Consider the following 13,245-nt stretch of genomic DNA (forward strand, 5'->3'; position numbering starts at 1 on the left):
CACACCTTTAATCCCAGGGACTCAGGAGAAAGGCAGATGGATCTCTGTATGTCCAAGAGCACCCTGGGTTAACGGTGAGTGAATCAGTCCAAAAGAGTAGCAGAGCTCATGCCTTTAATGCCAGTACTTGGGATCAAACACCTCTAATCCCAGCACTAGGGAGATGGAGACAGGAGTCATATGACTGGGTGGAGAAAAGAATATACGATGAGAGGTAACGGGAACGCGGGGCATTTGTCTGAGGGTTCGTGGAGACAGGACTGTCATTTCAGTTTGGTAGAGGTAAGAGCTACTGGCTTGGCTGTTTTACCTGGCTGCTTTACTTTCTGATATTTAGCTTGAACACCAATATCTCTCTCTGGGTTTTTATTATTCATGTTACAGGAATGTGTCCATAGCCTAAGGTAAGCAGAGTCCCAGGTGGCTAAGCTATTCCCTATGCTTGCCTTCCTCAGAGGGCTTGGGGCTGGTGTTGGAATATGGGATTCCAGTATCTGAACTTTTCTCAGTTACTGGGGCAGTGTTGGTTTCTCTTCTCTGGGTACTTGTCTTCCTCATGGACTCCTTTTCAGAACCTAATGTATCCTCCAACCTCTAGTGATGAAAGTCTTCAGAAATTCAACTCAACTCGGGAAGGACATGAACCCTTGTCAGATAATCATGTGAAATCACACAGGTGTGCAAATATCACTGAGGAGAAACTCCCATGATTTTTGCTTATTTTTTAAATTAAAAAATAATTTCATACTTATGGAGATTTTGCCTGCATGTCTGTCTGAGCCCTGCACACACACTTCATGCTTTTGGAGGGCAGAAAAGGGTGTAGAACGCCCTGGGTCTGGAGTTGCAGATTGTTGTGAGCCACCACATGGTGGTTGGGAATTGAACCTGGATCTTCTGCACTGCGCCATCTCCCCAGTCCTCCCCGGGCTTTTAGGTACTTCCTGGAACCCTGGCCACCATGGCGGGGTTGCCACTTCCTTCTGTTCTCTCACTCAGAGCCCCTGCTCCTCGTTGCTGTCCCCAGGCTGAGTGAAAAATTGCTGGTTCTTCAGCTTGGCGGTCTGGGGACTGTGAGGCGGGAATGGGCAGAGAGAGTCTTTAAGGCAGTCATCTTCAGAGAGCTTCTGAACTGGGACATCTGTGTCAGTGGCTCATGCACACGGCTTTAGCCTACACCTTTCCAATCAGGAAGCAGGTGCTGGGGACATGGAGAGAGATGCAGGCACCCCTGCCCTCAGGACCCTTCTCCACAGGAGACGGGAGCATGAAGAGGCTCTTGAAATCTGGCAGAGGTTAGAGGGTAGAAATGACTGAGGCGGGTTCTGGGTCCGTTAGCCTGGGGTTCCTTGTGTCTGAACTAGCCCACCCCATCCTTTCTCCTGCTCCATGGGGTCCTTGGTGTCTGGAGGACAGGAGAAAACAAGTGTGCTTTTATCAGCCCCCAGCAGCAGAGGATTGTAAATTAGGGCTAAGTCATTTTGCAAATCTCCATTAACTTGTTTTTATAGATGCCCACTCTCTCTGTCCTCAGCCCCAGGACTCCAGGCAACCGGACTGCAAGCATGTGCTATAACCTGTCTATCAACAGTGTGATAGTCAGTCACCCTCCTCCTCCAGGGTACAAGGGACTGTCATTGTGCCCAGTGCACCTAATCTTTCCCCAGAGCTGTCTGTCTACAGTATCGATAACTCTTTTAATAAATCTCATATCCAAATGGCAATTTGCCTCCATGTCCCCTTGAATCCCAAGCCTGAACTTTTCAAACTGGTGCTGAAACCCAGGAGTAGGGAAGGAGCCCAGTAAGAAGGAGGGGACAGCAGAACCCTACCCACAGACAGAACCTGGAGGGGACACCAGAACCCCATCAATAGGACAATCCCTGGAGGGGACACCAGAACCCCGCCAACAGACAGAACCCTGGAGGGACACCAGAACCCCTCCCACAGACAGAATCCTGGAGGGGACACCAGAACCCCTCCAACAGACAGAACCCTGGAGGAACACCAGAACTCTATCAATAGGACAAAACCCTGAAGGGGACACCAGAACCCCACCAACAGACAGAATCCTGGAGAGGACACTGGAACCCTGCCAACAGACAGAATCCTGGAGGAGCACCAGAACCCCATCAATAGGACAGAACTCTGAAGGGGACACCGGAACCCCACCTACAGACAGATCCCTGGAGGGACACCGGAACCCACAGATGCGAGGCTGGTGAGAGAAAGGGAACTTGAGGGTAGGAGTCGCAGCAGTACATGGGCAGGACCTGAGCGGCTCTGAGCAGCCCAAGGTAAATAGAGGGGTTCATGCCAGAACAGGCACAGAAAGACGGTGAGAGCCAGGAGGGGTGAAAGACCATTGGAGGCAGTGTAAGCTAAAACAGCAGGAGAACCCAAAACAGCTCATTTGTGTGTGTGGGGGGGTCGGGGACAGCTGGGGTCTAGAGAACAGGGCGTCTCCACACTGTAATCTGGGGACTAACCTAAAGCTCTGGGGCAGCTGGGGTCTAGAAGGGAAGTAAGGCTCTCCTCCAGGCCAGCAGGTCCTAACTCTGGCCATGGCCTCTGCCCTAGCTGGTGCTTTTGTTTAATGAGGGGACCAGTCAAGTGTGGCCCTCGGGGTCCCCTAACCTATCCTCACCAAGTGCACAGCTCATCTGCTGTATTGGGAGCGGGGCAGCCGGGAGCAGCAAGCTTGGATGGGGCAGCTGGGAGTGAAGAGGCCTTGGGAGCTGGTCCACCTCCCCTTCAGGCTAGACCCAACTCAGAGCCAGAGTGTGAAAAGTCCAAAGTGGGCTCCTGCCCTCCCCCAGGACATTATTTTCTAGAGGTAGAAACTGAGGCTCAGGGAAAACAGAGGGGTTTGCTCGAGGTTATATGCAAGCAAAACCAGTTGGTTTAGAGCTCGGCCTTAGCTGCCCCTCCCCTCTCTTTCCTCAGGTGGGGAATGGGCCTTACCTATTTTTGGAGCTAGGTGACGGAGCTTTCTGGAAGCAGTTCTAGGCCAGGGAAGGTCAAAAGGACAGGCCGCAGGGGCTGCTGGGCTGAGAAGCCCCTCTTGGCAATGTGGAAATGTAGATAACCTTACACAGACTTCAAGCTCAGACGGTACCGAATCCTATGGATGACTTCTACCCTCTCCCACCCAACACGTGTCTAACACTCCTTCTGGCTCCGCACCGGGGTGGTGGACCCCCGTCTTCCCCTTACAGCAGAGCTGGGCCAGCCAAATTATACTCAAGGGACTTCGGTAGCAGCCAATCCCCACACGGCCTGGCACCGGCCAGGCCCCTCTTTTGTTGCTAAGTGTGCTCCCATAGCCCACCTTCTCGGGATAGTGGTGGTAAGCGCACAACCAGGACGCCTTCCCGAGAATCGAAGCTACTCTACGTGGCTTTGGCAAGGTCCAAGTTGTTTGTGTGAGGTTGATCACAATGTGACACCCCCCCCCCCGCCACGTTAGAACAAAAGCACCGAAAACAGTCTCCCAAGCACTGCCAAAGTTCCTAGAGTTGGAGGCACTAAGTAGGTTATTAGTTGGGGACGGCAAACTCATCACAGGCACAGTGGCCGAGGGTCATTAAACCTGGATAAGTGCCTTCTTCAGCGCATGCGCTCCCGTTTATGCGCGTTGCAGTTTGCAAATGCCACCACTAGCTTACCACTGTCAACAGTCACAGCCCCAGTCAGTCTAACCTGTTTCGTGACGATGTCATTCGAGGGCTCTATAAGTAGTGGTGCTGAAGCAGGAGCCCGAAAAATCAGTAACTCCGGGAAGAAATCGAGATGCCACCAGCCACGATGAAGACTGCCCGTCTGGCACGGGGAACCGAGCTGCTGATTTCCAGCAGAGCATCAGTGAAATATTAGCGGCAATGGCAGGAAAAGAAAACGTGGCCGCAGAGCAGAATCATACCACACCACGAGCGGTTTTCCACTTGCAAGCACGAATTTTGCAAGGTGCGGCTGCCTTGTGCTCAGGCAGGGTAGTTGATGGAGGGGCAGGTTTTCAGGTACCTTAGGCCAGGCAATTAAAAAACTTTTATTTCTGCGTATCCTGTGTGTGCGAGTGTTTGTAGAGGCCAGAAGAGGGAGTCCGGTGCCCTCATTGTCTGTGAGCAGCCTGATGAGAACCGAATTTGGGTCCTTTTCAAGATCAGCCAGCGCTTTTAACCGCCAGTCCCAGACCAGACACTTTTACCATTGGGTGTTAGCGGTTACGTGAATAAAATAGAGTCAGACTGGCTTGTACCTAGCCAGAACTTTGTAGAGACAGACAGCATATCACGTCTGGTGTCTTCTGAGATTAAGCTTATTTTTCTCAGGGGCTGGTTATTCAAACCTAGGTGGGAAGATCATTGGAAGACAAGGTTGCTTCTCCACCATGCCCCACCGAGATGTGTCCTAGGGACAGTGGATGGTGGACCGCCTAAAGGAGCTGGACAGGTTACATACACTTGGGCACCGGAAAAAGCAGTCGTCATGATCTCAGCGCCACTGGAGGGCAGCACCAGCACAGACCTGAGGCTGCAGGCGAAGAGCCGAGATTGTCTGGTCCCAGGCATCATGCTTGTGGCCATACAAGGATGAAGAGAACCCTCAGGTCTTGCTTTCAAGGGAACATCATCCAGAAGGGGACTAAACAACTTTGAAACAATGTGGCAGTTTCAAGCTGCAAAGTATTAGCAGAGAGGGTCAGGGAGGCTTTGTTGGATGTGTATGGGTGTGAATGTGCATGTGTGTGTGTGTGTGTGTGTGTGTGTGTGTGTGTGTGTGTGTGTGTAGTGCTGCTGAGATGAGACCTGGATTGGGAGAACAGCCAGAGATCTGAATATATAGACACATGTGGATGCGGAAGTAGGTTTGCACAGGGACTGGGGGTAGGGGAGACTTCCATGAGGAAACAGAGGAAGAGCAAGCCAAGTAATTCACTCATGGTCACAGAGTCAGCGACTTAGGGACTGTGTCTGACAAACCTGGGAACTACCTTTTCATAACCATGGCTTCTTTTATCTTTCCCCTCTAAACAGGATGGTGACTAAAGGCTCTCCTGGATTTCCTGTTTCAGACCATAATTCCCCGGTAAGAAATAGGGCAGGAGTGACCGGGTAGGAGCTAGAACATTCCCCCTCTCCTCCACAACCACGTTTTCTCACTTTGGAAAGGGCAGGGAGTTTTGACAACCAAGCCTTGATTTCCTGTTCTGAATATCAATGTGCTAGCGCCTCGGGACTTCTAGAACAGGAGCGCCGTCTAGTGGACAGTTGTGGAGTCACAGACTCAACTACAAAGGATGCTGTGGGGCTGAGCCTGGAGGCCAGGGCATTGGTTTTAAGGTGCCATGAGTGATCATGTATGTATGAGTGTATGCTTTGTTTGTGCACGCATACATGCATCTGATCATGTATTTTTGTCTCTGTGAGTGGCTATCTCTGTATATATCTGTGTGTACTTCTATTGGAGGTGCATATTGATTGTCGGTCTGTCTTTCCCTGCATGCTTCTTTCCCTAGCTTCCAGGCACGTGCTCATATGTGTTGCTGTGGGACTGTGCCTGTGACTGTGTATTCTAATGCATGTCTCTGTGTGAATGAAGCGCACATGTCCAGGTAAGTGTGTGCTTCAGAAACCGGGATGGCAAGTTGATGAGTGAGATTCCCAGTCACCAAGGCTCCCCAGTCCTCCGGAAGCTGACTTCCTTTGCCCCTCACCTTCACTCACCTCTCTTTTCTGGGGTCTCTGCTGCACCACTTCACTGATGGTATGGGTCAAAGTTCATTTAAAAAGTCAAAGATCACTTTCAGAGACTGATCCTCTTTTCTCCACATCCAGATAACTACCAATTCTCTCTTGTGAGTGGGTGAACACCCTCTGCCCATTGTACAATGGTCTCCCAAGCATGGAGACCTGGAACTTGTGCAAAACAGCCTCCAGAGGGTGCAGCAGAAAAGAGGCACATGTCATTAACACATGGCATTGTCCACAGGAGGCTCCAAAATCACCCCCACACTGTCCTCTTGTCCAGCCCATAGGCTAGGCATGATTTACTATCCCTGTTTTATAGTTGGGGACACAGAGGATCAGACAGGAGCCCGTGGGGACCCAGTGAAGCAATACACAAATCCTTGTCTCCCTAACAACCTGAAGGTAGGGAGGGTTTGTTTCTCTTTAAAAGGCGATGATATCAGCATTTAGCAGCACTGACCACTGCACAGATGTCAGTGTAGCCAAGATGTGATTTTCTTTTACATTTGTCTGCCTGACTTCACCTTACTTTGCACCTGCTCTGCAGGCTACAGACTGCTCAGAGTTCTCTGCAGATGCGGAATCAGCTGTCCCCTCCCTGGTAGCCCCAGGGTCCTTTTCTAAGAACATTCTTTTCAGAGCCCCAGGGAAGATCAGCTGCCATTTGTCTCCCAGATGCGGGATGATAGAGTCATGCTCCCTGGGAGGATCCAAAGATGCTGGACGGGGGGCCAGCGTTAATTTTGCAATCACCTCACTGTGGTGCGCCTAATTGCCTGATAACTGTAATTGAGTCTTGGGGATCACATCAATGGAATTACAGGGAATTTTAGGGCAGTTAATGGGAAGTGCAGTGATACCTGCTTCTGACTCCAGGCTGGCCCAGACTGAGCTCTTTCCTGGAGGCAGGGAGTTGGGGAGCATAGGGTGAATGACGGATAATAGGGATGTCATGCATGGCACCCACATTCTGGCCCTGCCAAGTAAGTCTTCATGGCAGGTGGGATAGCGATTTTGCAAAACTAGCGTGTGGAGACTGAGAGACACCGGTGTTGTAGTTGGTCTTTAGGTACCCAGTAGACATGACTCCCAGTCTCTGCCTGGGCCCATCAAAAGGGAATCAGTGCTTCTCATAAAATCCCCAGGAGAAGGATATACACTGTGAGAGCCACAGATTGCTAGTCTAAGCAATTTATCTTCTCATTGACTGACTGATTACCTATAAAGACCCTGTAGTCTTGATGATGGTTACAGTGCCCCAAGAGCCTCCCTACTCCCCGCCCCTGGTTAGGACACAATGGGAAGAGTAGCAACCCTGAGTCAGGTGAGGGACTCAGCTCAAGGAGCTTCTCGAGGAAGGCAAAGCTATCTGTTGACAAAGGTCCCTGTCCTCCCTCCCATTCTTGCTGTGGGAGAGTAGTCTTTCTCTCTGGTTCACCATGGATTCAGCTACCTGTCTTTCTCCTGTCTATGGAAGCTGTCCAGCAGTGGCAAGTCACCAGTCCCAAAGTCAGGCCTGAAGGAAGCTTGAGGTGTGTTTGCCCCGACTGCCACTTTGAGAAGATTTACCCAGCTGGCCATGGCAGCTTCCTCTGGGGGTTCCAGGATGGAGAGCTCAATGAATCCAACTGAAGCCTGGAGTCCAACATAACTCCATATTTGAGTATGGAAAAAAGATTGTAGCAAACGACTGAGCTTTCTGGAAATGCTTGTTACACATCATTGCCGTGACAGAAGTAGACAGGTAAAAAACTGTGTTCTTCCCATGGAAGTGGCTAAACTTTATTTGGACTTTTAGATCTCTAGGTAGAAAAGCAAGCTGCCCAAGAGTGAAGGCAACAGAGAAACAGAGCTGAGATGCAGCGATGAGCCTAAGCCTGTTGATGGCCTTTGTTTCTGTGCATCCAGCTTTAGCTGAGTCAGGTGGGGCTCTTTGAGTCTCAGGGAGCAGAAAGCAGAAACCTTGCTTTCTCAAACCAGAAAACTCAAAAAAAATCCCAGAAATGATGAGAGTTTCAGCTGAGACTTGATCTAGAAGCTCAGTGTCTTTCCTCTAGGTTTAAAACTATTTAAATCAACAGATCCTATGAAAAAAATCAACTCATCCTATGACATTTGTTTTACATTTTAAAAGATGGTATTCTTACAATCTGTTGGGCACTGCTGTTGACCAGTACGAGACTAAGCAGTCAGTGTTTCCCCAAGGTTCATGTCCCTCTACAACCTCAGCATGTAACTGGGTCTGGAAAAGGAATGTGGATCTTCTCAGGTATAATTAAGGTGTGGTCAGACCGCATAGAGTGGGACCTGATGACCAGTGTCTTTGCAAGAAGACCTCTGAACACACAGGCACACGCTCAGAGACCCCTGTGACAATGGCAACAGAGATCTAAGTGGTGCATTTACAAACTAAGAAACACTGAGTGTTTCCAGTAGCCCGCAGATGATGGGGAGAGGCACTGACCAGTTCCTCTGGGAACCTGCAACGAAGAAGCTCCTCACCTGGATATCACTCTTCTGGCTTCCAGACTGTGCAAGAATATACTTCATTTGTCTCCAGCACTGCAACAAAGAAGCTCCTCACCTGGATATCACTCTTCTGGCTTCCAGACTGTGAAAGAATATACTTCATTTGTCTCCAGCACTCCAAATTGTTTTACCCATAGATTTGCTTTCCAAGGTTCAGTTATCTATAGCCAAATGCAACCCAAAAACACCAAGTGAAATATCCTAGAAATACTCAATCCATAGGTTTCAAACATTCTAAGTAGCAATATGAAAGCTCACATTGCCCTACACTCTCCTACCTAAGATGTGAATTAATCTTTGTCCAGTATATCCACACTGTATACACTACCCACCCATTAGTTACATAGCCGTTTCCATCATGAGATTGATTATCATAGTATCACAGGGCCTATGCTGTGTTCAGTGTGTTCATACTATATACTACTTGCCCATTAGTTACTTAGCCAGCTCTGTTATTAAATTGATTGTCATAGTAAGGTTTATGTTTTGTGCACCACATTGACACTGCATATATTATCCTCCTGTTAGTCACTTTGCTATCTCTCTGATCAGATTGACTATAAGTATTATAGGGCTTATGTTTTGCTCAATGTACCCACACTGTATACACTGCCATTCTGTAAGTCATTTATTGTCTCTTATCAAATAAACCATTATAGCATCACAGAGCTTATGTTTAAATAATCCTTGTTTTACGTAATATAGCAATTTTAGTATACTATTTGTTATTGTCTCTTTCTGTGTCTAATTTATGTTAACTTTACCATAGCTATCATCTATGGTTTCAGGCATTCCCAGGGGTCTGGAATCCACCCCTCAAGGATACAAGAGAACCCCTGTCCTGCATTACATCAGCCCTAGCAAAGTAACACATCCCAGGGAGCATCCTACCTCCTCCCAGCCCAGGCTCCGTACTCCTAAGAGGATCTCTGTAGGCCCTTCTCACAGCCTAGCTGAGGAAATCCAACGCATTCCATATTGCAATCTCTGCAGTGGGTGCTGGGACAGAGGTGGGATCCTTTCCATTGGTGCTACTGCCAACTGTGGTCTTCCAGAACAGACTGTGCCATTAGATTGAATGGGGAAGCCGTTATGCTCCAGGAGAGGAGTCAGCCTCCTGATGGGAGACTGGAGGGAGAGACAAAGGCATAAGTCCAACAATGAGCGTGCATGTGTGCTCAGGGGTCTTCTTGCAAAGACACTGGTCATCAGGTCCCACTCTATGCAGTCTAACCACACCTTAATTATACCTGAGAAGATCCACATTCCTTTTCCAGACCTAGTTACATGCTGAGGTTGTAGAGGGACATGAACCTTGCGGCATCGACTGCTCAGTCTCGTACTGGTCAACAGCAGTGCCCAACAGATTGTAAGAATCCCATCTTTAAAAATGCAAAACAAATGTCACAGGATGAGTTGATTTTTCATAGGGTATGTTGCTTTTTTTTTAATGTCAAAATAGTTTTAGATTTGGAAAAAGTCATTGAGGTTGCACAGAGAGTTGTCCTCCCTTCATCTTCTCTAACGTCTTGTGTAATCAGAACACAGTGACCAATACCAAGAAAATGGCCTGGGTACTATGCTATTCATAAGCACACAAGCTTTATTCACATCTCACCAACTTTTCTATTAATGGCCTTTCCCTCTTCTGGGATCCAGGCCAGGATTCAGACAGCAGGCAGTCCTCCAGACTCCTATCTGCTCTGGAAGGGGTTCGGCTCTTCTCAGTCGTAGCCCTGACCCTCCAGGAGGGCACTGGTAGTTTATTTTAGGAAGGATTCCTGTGTGGGTTGGCAACTGTTTCTTCACCATCAGGTTGAGAGCATGTGTGCTAGGTATAGATGCTGAGCTCCAAAGGGACACGCCTTCCGTGAGACATGTGAGAGCCATCTTGGAGATGCTGACCATCGGGGTGAGGAGGCATCTTCTGGGCCTCACTGTCATTTGTCTATCTTTCCCTCTGTGGTGAATACAGATGTCAGGGTTCCAGCCTTAGTACCACGTGAGAGAGCGAGCCAGCAAGCGAGTGAGCCGAGGTCTCTTAATGACCAGTTTGTCAGCTGGATGTCTTGTCCTCACAAAGGCTAAGTGTCCCGCACCTCATGTGGTCTCTACGGCTCCTCCACTCCCCACTAAATACAGATACTTCACTCTGTCCTGTGTTCCCCACTGTGACGATATCATGACTATGACATACACTCTCAGCGGCTGTGTGTTTGCCACTTTCATTGTTATTATTTATCTGATTTCATTTTGTGTGTCTGTCTGTGTGTGTAGTGTATGTGTGGGTGTCTGTCCGTGTGTCCATGGGAGTAATGCCATGTGTCCTGATCTATAACTCTCTGCCAGGGATCTCTGCCATAATCCAGCCATAGCATTGTCACGTCTCTCATAGAGAAGGTGACTCCAGGCCACACTGCAGAAATACCGTCTCTTAAGATAGGAAGCAAGTTCCGAGGAAACAGACTTTCGGCTTATCCGCCTAGTAAATTACCAAGTAACTAGGGTGTAGGCTTGAACGAGAGAGGGTGGATTGTGAAAGATAAAGTTAGAGCCTGCAGTTAGGTTACCAGAGGACACAGGATGACGTACCCCTCCCACTGACCTTTGCCCGCCAGGCTCATCGCAGTTACAGTTAACACGCCCGTTCCTTCCCCTCCTCACTTCTATATAAATCCGTTTGGGATGAATAAAGGTTGTCGACTTGATCAGAGTCTTGTCTTGTCGTCCGTTTCTGTACCCCCTGTCCTTCATTTTCTCCTAGGTGTCCCTGGTCTATGTTGACTGTTCCCCACCAGCACGGTCAACTCTCTGCCTTTTTATTTCCTGAGACCCAGTCCCGCTGAGCCTGGAGCTAGATTGGCAGCAAGCCACCTGTCTTAGTTAGGCGTCTACTGCTGTGAAGAGACACCATGACCATGACAACTCTTATAAAGGAAAACATTTAACTGGGTGACTTACAGTTTCAGAGGTTCAGTCCATTATCATCACGGCTGGACATGGTGACATGCAGCCAGACATGGTGCTGGAGAAGGAGCAGAGAGTCCCACATCTTGATCCGCAGGTAGCAGAAGGAGACTGAGCACTGGGGGTAGCTTGAGCATATGAGACCTCAGAGCCCACCCTCAAAGTGACACACTTCCTCCAACAAAGCCACACCCACTACAACAAGGCCACACCTCCTAAGAGTACCACTCCCTATGGGCCAAGCATTCAAGCACATGCGTCCATGGGGGCCAGACCTATTCAAACCACCATCACCCCTCAATCCTGTCTCTGCCTTTGCATAGCACGGGAGTAACAGGTGCACAGCCACATTCAGAGTTTTTCTTTTTTTTGGGGTGGGGGTTTCGTTATGTAGCCCTGACTGGTCTGTAATTCACTATGTAGACCAGGTTGGCACAAACCCACAAATCTGCCTGCTTCTGCTGGGATCAAAGGCATGCACCACCACACCTGTCTTTTTTACATAGATGCTGCACTCAGGTCCCCACACTTACCTTAGAGCCATCTCCCCAGGCTCCTAGCATCTGCTTTCCCCTAATTAATTATAAACAACGTAGCAAGGACAACGCCTGCATTTTACCACTACTGTCTTCTGAGAGGTCATTTTATTTACTTAATTTCTTTTTAGATCAGGTCTCACACATCACAAGCTGACCTTGAACTCTTTACATAGTTGAGGATGACCTTGAGCTCCAGCCCCTCCTATCTCTACCCACAAAGTCCTGGGAGTTGTGTGGTACTGAGGCAGGAACCCACGTCTCTGTGCAAGCTGGTTGAGCTCTCCTTATTCAGCCAATCCCCAGAGTAATGGGAGGATGCTTCAGATTGTGGGCCTCAGAATGAAAAGTCTGATGTGATGGACATGAGCATTTGATTTCTCTCCTGATAATCTAGGCAACAGCAGAGTCTATAACTCATTAGCATCCACACACTCCTCCCACTCACCTGCTGCAGCTCAGACTGGAGAGCAGACCCCCGGGCAGCGGAGAGCAGACCCCCGGGCAGCGGAGAGCAGATCCCCAGCCAGAAGAAGTACCTCTGCCACTCTCCAGCTGCTTAGTTCTTAGCTCTTCCTTCTGGTGTCGTTATTTTCTTTCTTGTCTCATCTTCTTTAGCATGGAAACACTCCACTGGGTAGGACACTGGAGATAGTCTATCTTTAATACAATCTAAATACAGTCGACAGCATAGAATTTAGTATATGTCAAGCTTGCACAGCCATCACCATATTTGGTTCCAGAGTGTTTTTTATTACAGCAAGAACCTCCACCCCTCCCAGCATCTATTTCTTCTTGTCCCCTTCTCTGGAGAGTGGTAAGTACTCCAAGTGTTCATTCTGGAAATGTCACCAAATGGAATCATATGCCCTGGGTGAGTGGCTTCTTTCTTGTATGCACCTTTTTACAAATCAAGGTTCGTCTACATGGTAACACAAATTACTTCTCCTCGTTCCTTTTTAAAAGCCACATGACAATCCAGTGGGGGATTGAGGCGCATGTTTCTCCATGCAGCGCCTGATGGACACTTGAGTCAGTCACCCTTCATGTACCACTTCTTTGTGTGGACACATCTTTTAATCTCTCATAGATTTTTGCATAATTCTGGCTTCCATAGGCCCTCTAAGTTTATCTTCTGAAGGGTCTGACACATGAGTTTCAAGACTACTGAAAGTATAGATTTCTGGGGCTGGAGAGATGGCTTAGAAATTAAGAGTCCTGGGTGCTCTTTTAGGGGACCTGGGTTCAGTTCCCATTATCCATGTGGAGGTCACAACCATCTGTAACTACAGTCCCAGAGGATCTGATGCCCTCTTCTGGCCTCTGTGACTACTGCATGCACACGAACAATATGTAGGCAAAATATCCATACACATCAAAATACTAAATAAAGATTTGGTATACTGCAAACATGTAGGCTCCATGGGGCCAGAATGCAGTACAGGAAACACAATTTTTTTGGA

At 48.6% G+C, this 13,245-nt stretch overlaps 2 long non-coding RNA genes across 2 annotated transcripts; one reads left to right on the top strand and one right to left on the bottom strand.

Moving 5' to 3' along the window:
* LOC121140436 lies at positions 1 to 8,976 on the top strand. The gene is made up of 4 exons (XR_005877268.1): positions 1 to 74; positions 4,353 to 4,609; positions 5,037 to 5,088; positions 7,228 to 8,976. It is a non-coding gene; the product is annotated as an uncharacterized LOC121140436 (long non-coding RNA).
* LOC121140437 lies at positions 7,508 to 9,401 on the bottom strand. The gene is made up of 2 exons (XR_005877270.1): positions 9,171 to 9,401; positions 7,508 to 8,361 (listed from the first exon to the last, which is right to left on the bottom strand). It is a non-coding gene; the product is annotated as an uncharacterized LOC121140437 (long non-coding RNA).
* Between the last annotated feature and the right edge of the window lie 3,844 nt (positions 9,402 to 13,245).

The sequence above is a fragment of the Mesocricetus auratus genome, unplaced genomic scaffold, assembly GCF_017639785.1.
Source record: "Mesocricetus auratus isolate SY011 unplaced genomic scaffold, BCM_Maur_2.0 Super-Scaffold_100004, whole genome shotgun sequence".
Taxonomy (NCBI): domain Eukaryota; kingdom Metazoa; phylum Chordata; class Mammalia; order Rodentia; family Cricetidae; genus Mesocricetus; species Mesocricetus auratus.